The sequence below is a fragment of the Sitophilus oryzae genome, unplaced genomic scaffold, assembly GCF_002938485.1.
Source record: "Sitophilus oryzae breed Bouriz unplaced genomic scaffold, Soryzae_2.0 scaffold_178_pilon_pilon, whole genome shotgun sequence".
In the NCBI taxonomy this organism is placed as follows: domain Eukaryota; kingdom Metazoa; phylum Arthropoda; class Insecta; order Coleoptera; family Curculionidae; genus Sitophilus; species Sitophilus oryzae.
Window position 1 is genome coordinate 1,730,246 of NW_022146490.1, and position 10,177 is coordinate 1,740,422.

Consider the following 10,177-nt stretch of genomic DNA (forward strand, 5'->3'; position numbering starts at 1 on the left):
TTGGTGTACTTCGTTGGTTTACGTATTGCTGATTCACTAAAATCTAGAATGTTGGGAAGAGGAATTTGAACTACGGAATTTATTTTATACTTCTTGCAGGAAGAAATGTATTTCGTGTTGTTTTATGGTAATAAAATGAGGTAGAGTTTGTTTTATTATTTTTAGCTAAATTATAGTTATAGATATAGAAATAAAATGTATTAGAATAAATTATTTTTTTTTTTTTTTAATTATTTCTTATAAGTTTGCATTTTATTACAATACCCTCAAAGGAGGTTTATTTTGCCAAGATATGAACATATATAAAATATATTTATAATATTTTTTTTTTTTTTTTTTTTTTTTTTTTTTTTTTTTTTTGGATTTAAAATAAAATAAAATGTCTGCTGTACAAGTTATTTTTTTTTTGAATTTATTTTTTTTTTTTTTTTTTTTTTTTTTTTTTTAAGAAATTATTTTCTTTTACACAAGAAACAATAATTAAAAAACCTTTAAACAAGTTGAGAATAATAAATTATCTTTTATCTCAAAGCTTCACCATTTTAAAATTAAAATTATTAGCTAAATTTTAACAGGTGGTGACATCTTTTGACTAGAAGCTACACTCCTTATACTTGGTCTACAGATTAAGAATATCTATGTGTGGTCTGTATAAAAAGTCTGTATCGATGTCTGTATGTTTAGTTGCCTAATGAATTTAAAATCCAAATGTAATATAACCATAACCACATTTTATTTTATTCCTCAAACATTCTGTGGAGGCATTTTACATTTTTAGAGGTATTTAATTGTCTGTGTATTTATAAAAGGTTAAGAAAAACTAGGGTAGGTGTGCTACTAACGTAACGGTTTAGAACTATGAGGCAGATAAAAGCATACAGAGTATGAAGGCACCAAGGGTTCTGTGATGTTCCTCAAAGGTTTTGATTTTTTGTTTACATTTTGGGTGGTTAGAGGGCAAAATGCCCCTAAAATTATTCTAGATCACATAAGTATGTTCTAGATCGATCAAGAATTGTCTGTACACAAAACTCATTTTTTGCTGTCCACATTCAAATAGAACATAACTTATAGAAACACTAGTCATTCTTTCCCCAAGAGAATGGCATTGTTTCCCCTAAAAGTCTTAATCGATGTCCGAACAATAGAGAGCAATATTAGAGATATTTTTGGCTAAGCTTTTAATCTCTGCAAAATCTCACATTTTAAAATGTAGGATCCTCTTATGAAGATGCTTAACTTAGCAGAAGAGAATGGGGCTTGTGTAGTTCATATATGATGCAGGTGAACTATTCTGTTTATGTTAGTATTAACTCCATGAAACAGTTCTAATTTTTCAGATCAATCATCTGCCCTAAATTGGACGCATTGTGCTACTGAAGACTTACTCAGACTTTATTCGGAATATAATGTGGTTATGAAAATAATAAGAGCAGATAATATTTTAAAATTTTTTTTTTTTTTTAATACATTTTGACACAAACAGTAAGCCCAATGCCTTAATAGATGGAAGAGTCTAAAGAGAAGTTATAGAAGTAAACTTGAAAACAGTATGAGTGGAAAACCTAATGGTAAAAGTGGCGAGTTTTGATGGGTAAAATTTATTTGTTTCGAAAGGTGCAGTTTCTTTAAACAATTGAACTTTAACAGGTAGAAAATATTTAAAAAGAGAGCTGAACAGAAAGAAATTATACAAAATATCTAAAATTTCCGGAAGGATATTATGGGTCACAATGAGAAAGAAAGAAATTGATGAGAGAATGGAATATGTGAGAACAGGTGATGCATTACATTTTCAAGATTTCTTAGTGATAGAGACACAGAAGTAAATACTTCTAGAACATATGAATCAAATAATATAGAGGTTGTCTATGGGGTGGAGGATGAACCAGATCACACTTATTCTTTTAAGACTTCTTCAAACAAATCACATCATTCGGTGGCTGAAAAATTATCAGAGTTGAAAGACATTGTTAAAGCCAGTTTAGAAGTCAATGTACAACTGCTAAAACGTAATAATTTAACTACAGAACAAATAGCAACGTATCTGGAAAGTCTGGAAAGGAAAGAAGAGGAGAAATTATCTATTAAGAGGAAAAAACTTGAAAGACAAACCGAATTGGTTCAACAAATAGGAAAACAGAATAGCTTAAATATAAAAGTGATACACAAAGTTAGGACAAAACACGTAATATAACTATGTTTAGTTTTGTGTAAAAATTTAGAGCAAACAGAATTCGGAGAGACAGGAGAATAATTTATTTGATAAAAAATTTAAAAACACTAAATTGTCAATCATTATCCTTCCTTTATTGACTGAATAAAATAAATACTAGAAATTATAATTAAGTATGGTTAATTGAAAATCCATGATGAATTTTTGCCTATATAGGTACCTACTACCTATTACAGTTGAGTTGGAACTTGGTGTTACAACATTTCATTAAATTACCACAAAAAACACTTATTAATTATGCAAATGTCATCGATCTACATTTCCAAGCCAGCGTTGCAGTTTTTTTCGATCATACGGTAGAATTATTTACTTATAGTGGCTAAAATACTGTTTGATTGAAAATGTAAGCAAGTTGGCACGAACATGACGATCGATGACTTCCACCAAATTTTTTACGTATGATTTCAATTTCCAAGCCAACTATGACACCGATTTTTTTCTTCGATCTTATAGTATTTTTACACGCAAATGTGAGAACTCTATTAATCATTTTGACAAGATCATGGTCTTTATTTATGATGAATGATGTTTGTCTTTTAATTTGTTGTGTAAATATTCCACAAAAATTGTCACCTGTAAATATTAACCTATTGATTTTTGTTATTTTCTAGAACAATAAAAAAGACACTGAAATCATACACAATGTTTTATTACATTTGTTAACAATATTTATTCTTAATATTAAGTTGTATAATGAATAACCAAAGAACATCAAAAACACAAAACAGTTACACTAAAGGGAAAACAAATTTTGGAAGTAAATAAAATATGGAGTAGGTAAAAAAAAGTGTTCTGGGACACGAGCCCAACTTAGTTGGCGGTGTTGAAGTATTCCTTGCTCTTGTCCACTGTTGGTTTGATGGTTTTCTTGCCCGGAGTCCAGCCGGCTGGACACACCTCACCGTGTTCATCAGTGAATTGGAAGGCTTGAACCAAACGGAGGGTCTCGTCAACCGAACGACCTACTGGCAAGTCGTTGACCGTGACCTGACGAAGGGTTCCTGAAAGAAAACGATCAAATTATAGAATGAGCAAAAAGAAATTATAAAATATTTATATTTTATTAAGTAACAAATTAATAGAGATTGTCATCACTGTCAAAATCTATTTCATCAAGTTAATATTTATTATTATTTACTATTTTTAATAAATATAGACAAATAATTTCTTTACTTATTATACAGGGTGGTCCGAACTGTATTCCGGAAACTTCGGCAGCATATTCTGCAGATAAAAATAAGTAAAAAAGTTTGTATAAATGTATGTCCTAAAATGCTTAGTTTCGGAGATACAGGGTGTGGAAATTTTATTTTTATTTCGATTTTTTACAAATAATTTAAGAAGTAACGTCAATATTTGGATGAAAATTGGCGTCTGGAGCCCCGTTCTCAGAACGACGTCGTGTCGCGGGCGACACAGTTTGACATTTCAAACAACCAATCAGAACTGTACTAAATTTAAAATTGATAGTTGTTTGAATTTTGTACAAATCTCATTGGTGCTTTTGACGTGTCGCTGGCGACAGTCGCTGTTCTGAGAACGGGGCTTCAGAACGACGTCGTGTCGCGGGCGACACAGTTTGACATTTCAAACAACCAATCAGAACTGTACTAAATTTAAAATTGATAGTTGTTTGAATTTTGTACAAATCTCATTGGTGCTTTTGAAGTGTCGCTGGCGACAGTCGCAGTTCTGAGAATGGGGCTTGGGAGTTTTTTGACATGAGAAATTTGATTTTCATGTCTATATGACCAGAGTACCTAAACCGGCGAGTAGCGACAGTCCCGTTTTCAATTTTCTTTGCGGCTGCGCGAAATAAGTAGGTTATCTGCCATACGAAGAAGCGAAGTTGCCACTGTTGCCATTTATCAAATATCTCTATATACTTTATTTCAAGTATACCTCAGGCAACGAATCGTTTTTTAAATTATTTATTAGCAGTAAGATATTTTATACATTCAAATTTAGAAATAAGGATAAAACAAAACAAAAAAGATATGTATAAAACTTTATAATTAATTCCACTTCAAATTGTGAGCAGTGTATACCATGTTTATAGGACCACTTCATAAGTTGAGTGCAGTTAAATACGTAGTCTATCTTGTCAAACACGTCAAAAGAGAGAGAAAAGAAAATTTGGTCCCACCACATCAAAAGAGCCGACGGTTTCTGTCGCTACTCGGCGATCTCAAACTCTGATATGACTCCCTACTAGAGGGCGCCACCTACATATGCTTTAACTGGTTTGAAGAGTAATAACTTTTCGTCCATATAAAACCACTGAGTAAAAGAATATACATTTACAACTTTTTTTACATAAAAAGTCTCTTGGTAAAAATCGCTACGAGTAATGGTTCTCGAGATATTTGAAATTGAAATTATCAATACCTGTCATCATTGACGAATTAAACATGTTGACTAAATAGTTATTAGACTGAAATCTTAAATTTGAAATATTTTTGTGCCAAAAGTTCAACAGAAACTGTTATGATTAATTTAAAAAAATAAAAATTTATTATTTCAGTTAAATAACTCTGTGTGTGTGCTTATTTTTTGTCAATTAAATATCTCGAGAACGGTTGCTCGTAGCGATTTTTACCAAGAGACATTTTTTACGTAAAAAGTCATGAAAATGTATATCTTTTTAACCAGTAGTTTTATACAGGTACGGACGAAAAGTTATTACTCTTCAAAACAGTCAAAACGCATGTAGGTGGCGCCCCCTATAAATAAGTCATTTTGACATCAAAATCAAATTTCTCGTGTCACAAAACTCCCAGACACCAATTTTTATCCAAATATTGACGTTATTTCAGAAATTATTTAGAAAAAATCGAAATAAAAATGAAACTTCTACACCCTGTATCTCCGAAACTAAGTATTTTAGGACATACATTTATACAAACTTTTTTACTATTTTTATCTGCAGAAGTTTCCGGAATACAGTTCGGACCACCTTGTATACTAATAGTGTTTTTTAGACGGACGATCGACTGGAAAATTGACGTCAATAAGTTTCGATCTTCGTTTTACCTGACAAGCAAAACCGACAGGTAAAACGTTAGGTGTAGCCGAGGCTTTATATATGAGCCCAATACGTACCCTTTGGATCGATGATGAACAATCCACGAAAAGCGATACCGCTCGATTCATCTAAAACTCCGTAAGCTTTAGCAATGGCCATACTCTTGTCGGCCAAAAGGGGGATTTGCATTTCACCCAAACCTCCCTGTTTACGGGGGGTGTTGATCCATGCCAAATGGGAGAAATGACTGTCAGTGGACACTCTAAAAACATAATTAGTCAAGGTCAATTCAAAGGCTACTTTGATGCCGTTTTTCTAAAGGACATCTAAATAAAGGGAGACAAAACTGTTTACATTTTGTCGCGACAAAACATCGTTTTCAACAAAAGTCGAATAACAAAAGGAATCTAAGGTTTGTGTTTGAGAACGAAGTATGTTATTATTGATATTAATGTTTTTTTGGGGTACCTGTAGAACAGGCGTACTAAATATATATGTAGGTATATCGTTCTTTAGTTAAAATACATAGAACATACAATTGAAATTATTTTTAATTTTCTAACAACGTTGCCATATTTATGTACCCATCTCTTTTTAACCCACATAAATGTGCTAAAGTATGTATGATTGTAAACAAATAAAATTTTATGAATGGACTATTTTGTCTCCCCTTCATTTAGCTGTTTTTGAATCTTACCCAATAACTGCAGTGTTAATCTTCTTGAATTCTTCAGCTCTGTCGGAGAAGGCGATGATTTCAGTTGGGCAGACAAAAGTGAAATCGAGAGGGTAGAAGAATAATACTACATATTGGCCTGCAAATGTACAATATTAGGGCAAATTTTGACAAATAATTTTAAGTTTGTACCTTTAGAGATCTTCAATTTGATGTCTAGCGAAGTCGCCTTTAATTACAGCGGTACCGCTGAAAGATGGTGCACAGGTTTTGTAGTGAATTGGAGTCATGTTGAATATCTACAGAGATACTTTGAATAGTAACTGTGATCTGTACTAAAATAATGTTGAATAGAGATAAAGTAATTGTATTTGTTTTTGGTTTCGTTTCTTTGACCTGTGTACTATATATTTTTTCTTTTTATTTGTTATTCTTACTTGGCTTTAGGTCGTTTAACGACCTAAAGCCAAAAAAAAAAAAAAAAAAAAAAAAAAATTAAATAAGAATAAAAAATAATTAATGTTACATTACATTTACTAAAGAAAACAGCAGAAACTCAGCTGCATTCGTTATCCGATGATACGATATTAATTTTATTGGTTGAATTTGATTGGTTAGAAAATTACGCAGTTTTAAATTTATTGCATTTCATGCCTCCGTTCATAGGATATACGATTTGCTTGTGATGGGTGTCATTTTATATTTTCATTTCGATAACGATTTCGCTGTTAATTTAGGAAAGCTGGTTCTTTAATAATTAATATATCTTATGCTCCCAGACAGAGTGGACGTAACCACCGTAATAACAATTTTGGGACGTTTAGAAACGCCGGTAGACGTTGCGTTCACTGCTGCATCATAATATATATGTATTCAACATCTGTTCACAACTGCTGTTGTTCACTGTACATCACAAATTCGCCCTTTATTTCAAGAACTAAGATTTAGGCTGGGACAAGGTGAATGTCGTTGATCGTCATTTTCAAACTAACTTGATGCCGCTATTTTGTATCGAACAATATGGTATTGTCGTGATCCTGGATTGGACCACCGTCGTCACCAGTCTTGTAGTCGCTGCCACTAAATGTTGTAGTTCTCTATTTGACTCGTATCACACTTGTTGGGAATGTTATTCTTTATTTTTTATAGATGCAATTCTTTACTGAGGTTATTTATTACTTTTTATTTTTAAACTTTTAATACAAAATATAAATTTGGCAGTATTACGTCTATGAAAATTTTTATGAATGTCCCCGGACCCTTCTGTGACCGTGCTTTTTTGAGAATGCCCTCTCCGAAAAACCACGGGCGTACCTACTATTTGCCGTAATATTTTCGAATTGGGTTTTGCAGAAGGGACAAACTTCATTTGTAAATTAAATAGAGGAAACCAGACGCAGTCTGTAAACGAATTACAAAGGGAAAACTAAAATGATGCAACTATTTATGAATATTTCTTCCAAATTTCATCTTAAGGTAGTGGTTCTGTTTATTTGCATCCCCCATCTTTCTGAGAAGAACAATAATGTTGATGGTATTTTACGTACCTTAAATTCTTTAGGCATAGTCGTAGAATAAGGGTAAAATAATATTTTATACAATTTGTCGAATATACATATACATATAACCATATTTAATGTATGTTCACAACACCTCCCCCATTAATGAGAGATTTCATGAGGGGAAATTGTTATGAAATCTCAAATTAAATGTTTATATAATTAATTGGTATAACTCAGATGGAAATGAAAAAGGGTACTGCATATATAGAAATTATTATACAAGTCTTAAACTACTAATTATAGCTAACCCATTTCTAACTTAACTAATAACATTTTTTTTTATAACTATTGCAGATTTAAAAATGTATCAAATGCAGGTATTTTTCTTATTGTTCATGATGGTGCATACTAGATTTTTGAGGGCATACTAATAAATTAACGTTATTCTCTCTCTTCTTCGGGGTTTTCATAGTTACCTACATTTTCAGAGTTTTGGCTAATATTACGATTATAATGAGCAACATATCTATCATATTTTATTTATTTCTAGAAGATGGTTCCACAGATTGATTAACTCTAATGCATAGGTTTGGAATAATTCCGCAACAGGCTGTCTTGTTAGGACATTTTGTATACAATTTATAAATAATAAAAATAATAGCAAAGAGGAGAGCTAAGATATAGGCAATTAGAGATGCTGGAAATGTATAATTGTTTACAAGTTCCTTTTTAGATTTCTTTTCAATATCTTCTAGCTTATGGCTCGTTACATTAAGTTCGGGGATGTTCTTTGTTAATTTCCTATATTGTTCGTTGAGAAATATTCCACTAATGTTTGCTGTTTATGCTTTAAACAATTGTATTTATTAAATTTATAAAAAAAAAAAAAAAAAAAACACTTGAAATATTGGACTGGACTGTATTTCCATGGGGGATTAGCATTGATGATGCGCTATAAGCTTTACTTTGTTTACCTATAGTGACACTACAGCAATTTTTTAGTATTACATCTACATGATTTTTTTTATTATTACATGAGAGTATCGTAAGAGGTTCTGGATGAGGAACTGCAAATAGCCAAGTGTTACTGGTTTGTAGTTGAATAAAATTGCTCTATCTGACTGAATTATACGTTTGTCACAGATATCAGGTATGATATTTGTGAATTGCAATAATTTAGCTGCATTCCTCACACCCAAATAGGCAAGAGAGCCTTTGGTTTTGTTTAACGCAAATAAATTTATTTTCTATAATTTTAAACAAGAGTATTAAATTCTATTTCCGACAGTGTAATAAACTGCTGTTTGCTTTCGTCAATTGATATATATTTAGATGAGGGTTGAATTAATATAAACTGGATTTATTTGACATTAATTTTGGAAAGTGATATTTATTTTATAAATATAGAATGGGAATTTGTTTCAATTAAAGGGATGTTTATAATATATATATTAATCGTTTGTTTCCGAAATAAACTTGCAACTCGATAACATTTAGAATTAGATTTGCATTGAGCGGATCTAATGGTACAGGAAATTCTAATCCAGGAGGTAGAGATTCGGACACATCTTTTAATTCGTTAATTAACCTTAATAGCGTTAATATTGAGGGGTGTAAAACTCCCTTTCTTTCTACTAAAATAGCATTCGTAATCGTCATGATTTCTATTTGTAATTGATTTAGCATCATATTTAAAATAGAGACGATTTTTCTATGCACGGTTTTATATATAGAGAGTAAATTTTCTTTGACTTTACCTTAATTCTCGCTAATCTTTTTTATGTAATATTATTTTTTTAATAGAATTTTCGTTAAAATCTAAAGTTACAATAGTATTGTGAAATTATTTATTGTTGATTGAACAATTTTTTGTTTGTTCTTTTAAAAGTTGAAGGACTGAAGTTTCGTCTTTATTCATTTGTGAAATTTTATCATTATAGTATTTAGCATCTTCTTCATCTAAAACGCCAAATAAAACTTTAGTTGCTTTTCCTACAATATTGAACCAACCTCGTTTTGTCTACTTTCTGATAAATGTCTATGACCGATCAATTCGTGTCTTCTAGTTTCTTTTCAATTTTTCAGAAATTAATATTTAGAACTTTTCAAAAATAACTGACAAATATAATAGTGATATTGAGCATTCTCATTATTGCATAAATCTGTAGTATACTTACGGTAATTCTTTAATGATAATAACTTATTATTACTAATATTTTCTAATTCTACAAAAGTTGCCTAGTTTCCATTTATTTATTAAAAAACCTTAGTTCGCCTAGGTGCTCAAAGTGTATTCCAGGGTTCAGGTCATAAGTGGTTATATTGTATTCTGAGTGGACTACTGCTTGGATACTGAGTATTATAAATTAATTAACCCTAAAACAAAGGAAATATATATACTAATAATAAGCTAATTAAAATTTATTAATTCTAGTTTTATAATCCTATATATACTGATTATGACTTTAGTTTAATAATAAAATATTTTAATCATTTTTTTTTTTTTTTTTTTGTTTGTTTATTTTTCCTTTTTGAATTGTATAATTTACATCTGATATTTTTATAATGGTATATGGACTAATCCATAAGGCGGAAAGTTTTTACTTCTGCCACGTCGAAATGATTCGTCGTAAAGTAACACTTTGTCACCAATTTCGAATATATTCTGGGTAACTGTTTTTATCATTAATTTTTTTGATGATATGTTTTACATTTTATGGTTTTCTTTAGCTAATTAC

General features: G+C 30.8%; 1 pseudogene across 1 annotated transcript; it reads right to left on the minus strand.

The window, feature by feature from the left end:
• Window positions 1-2,871: 2,871 nt before the first annotated feature.
• LOC115882607 lies at window positions 2,872-6,227 on the minus strand (annotated as a pseudogene). Its single transcript, XR_004050217.1, has 3 exons — window positions 5,959-6,227; window positions 5,339-5,523; window positions 2,872-3,237 (listed from the first exon to the last, which is right to left on the minus strand). The product of XR_004050217.1 is annotated as a peroxiredoxin-2-like (transcript).
• Between the last annotated feature and the right edge of the window lie 3,950 nt (window positions 6,228-10,177).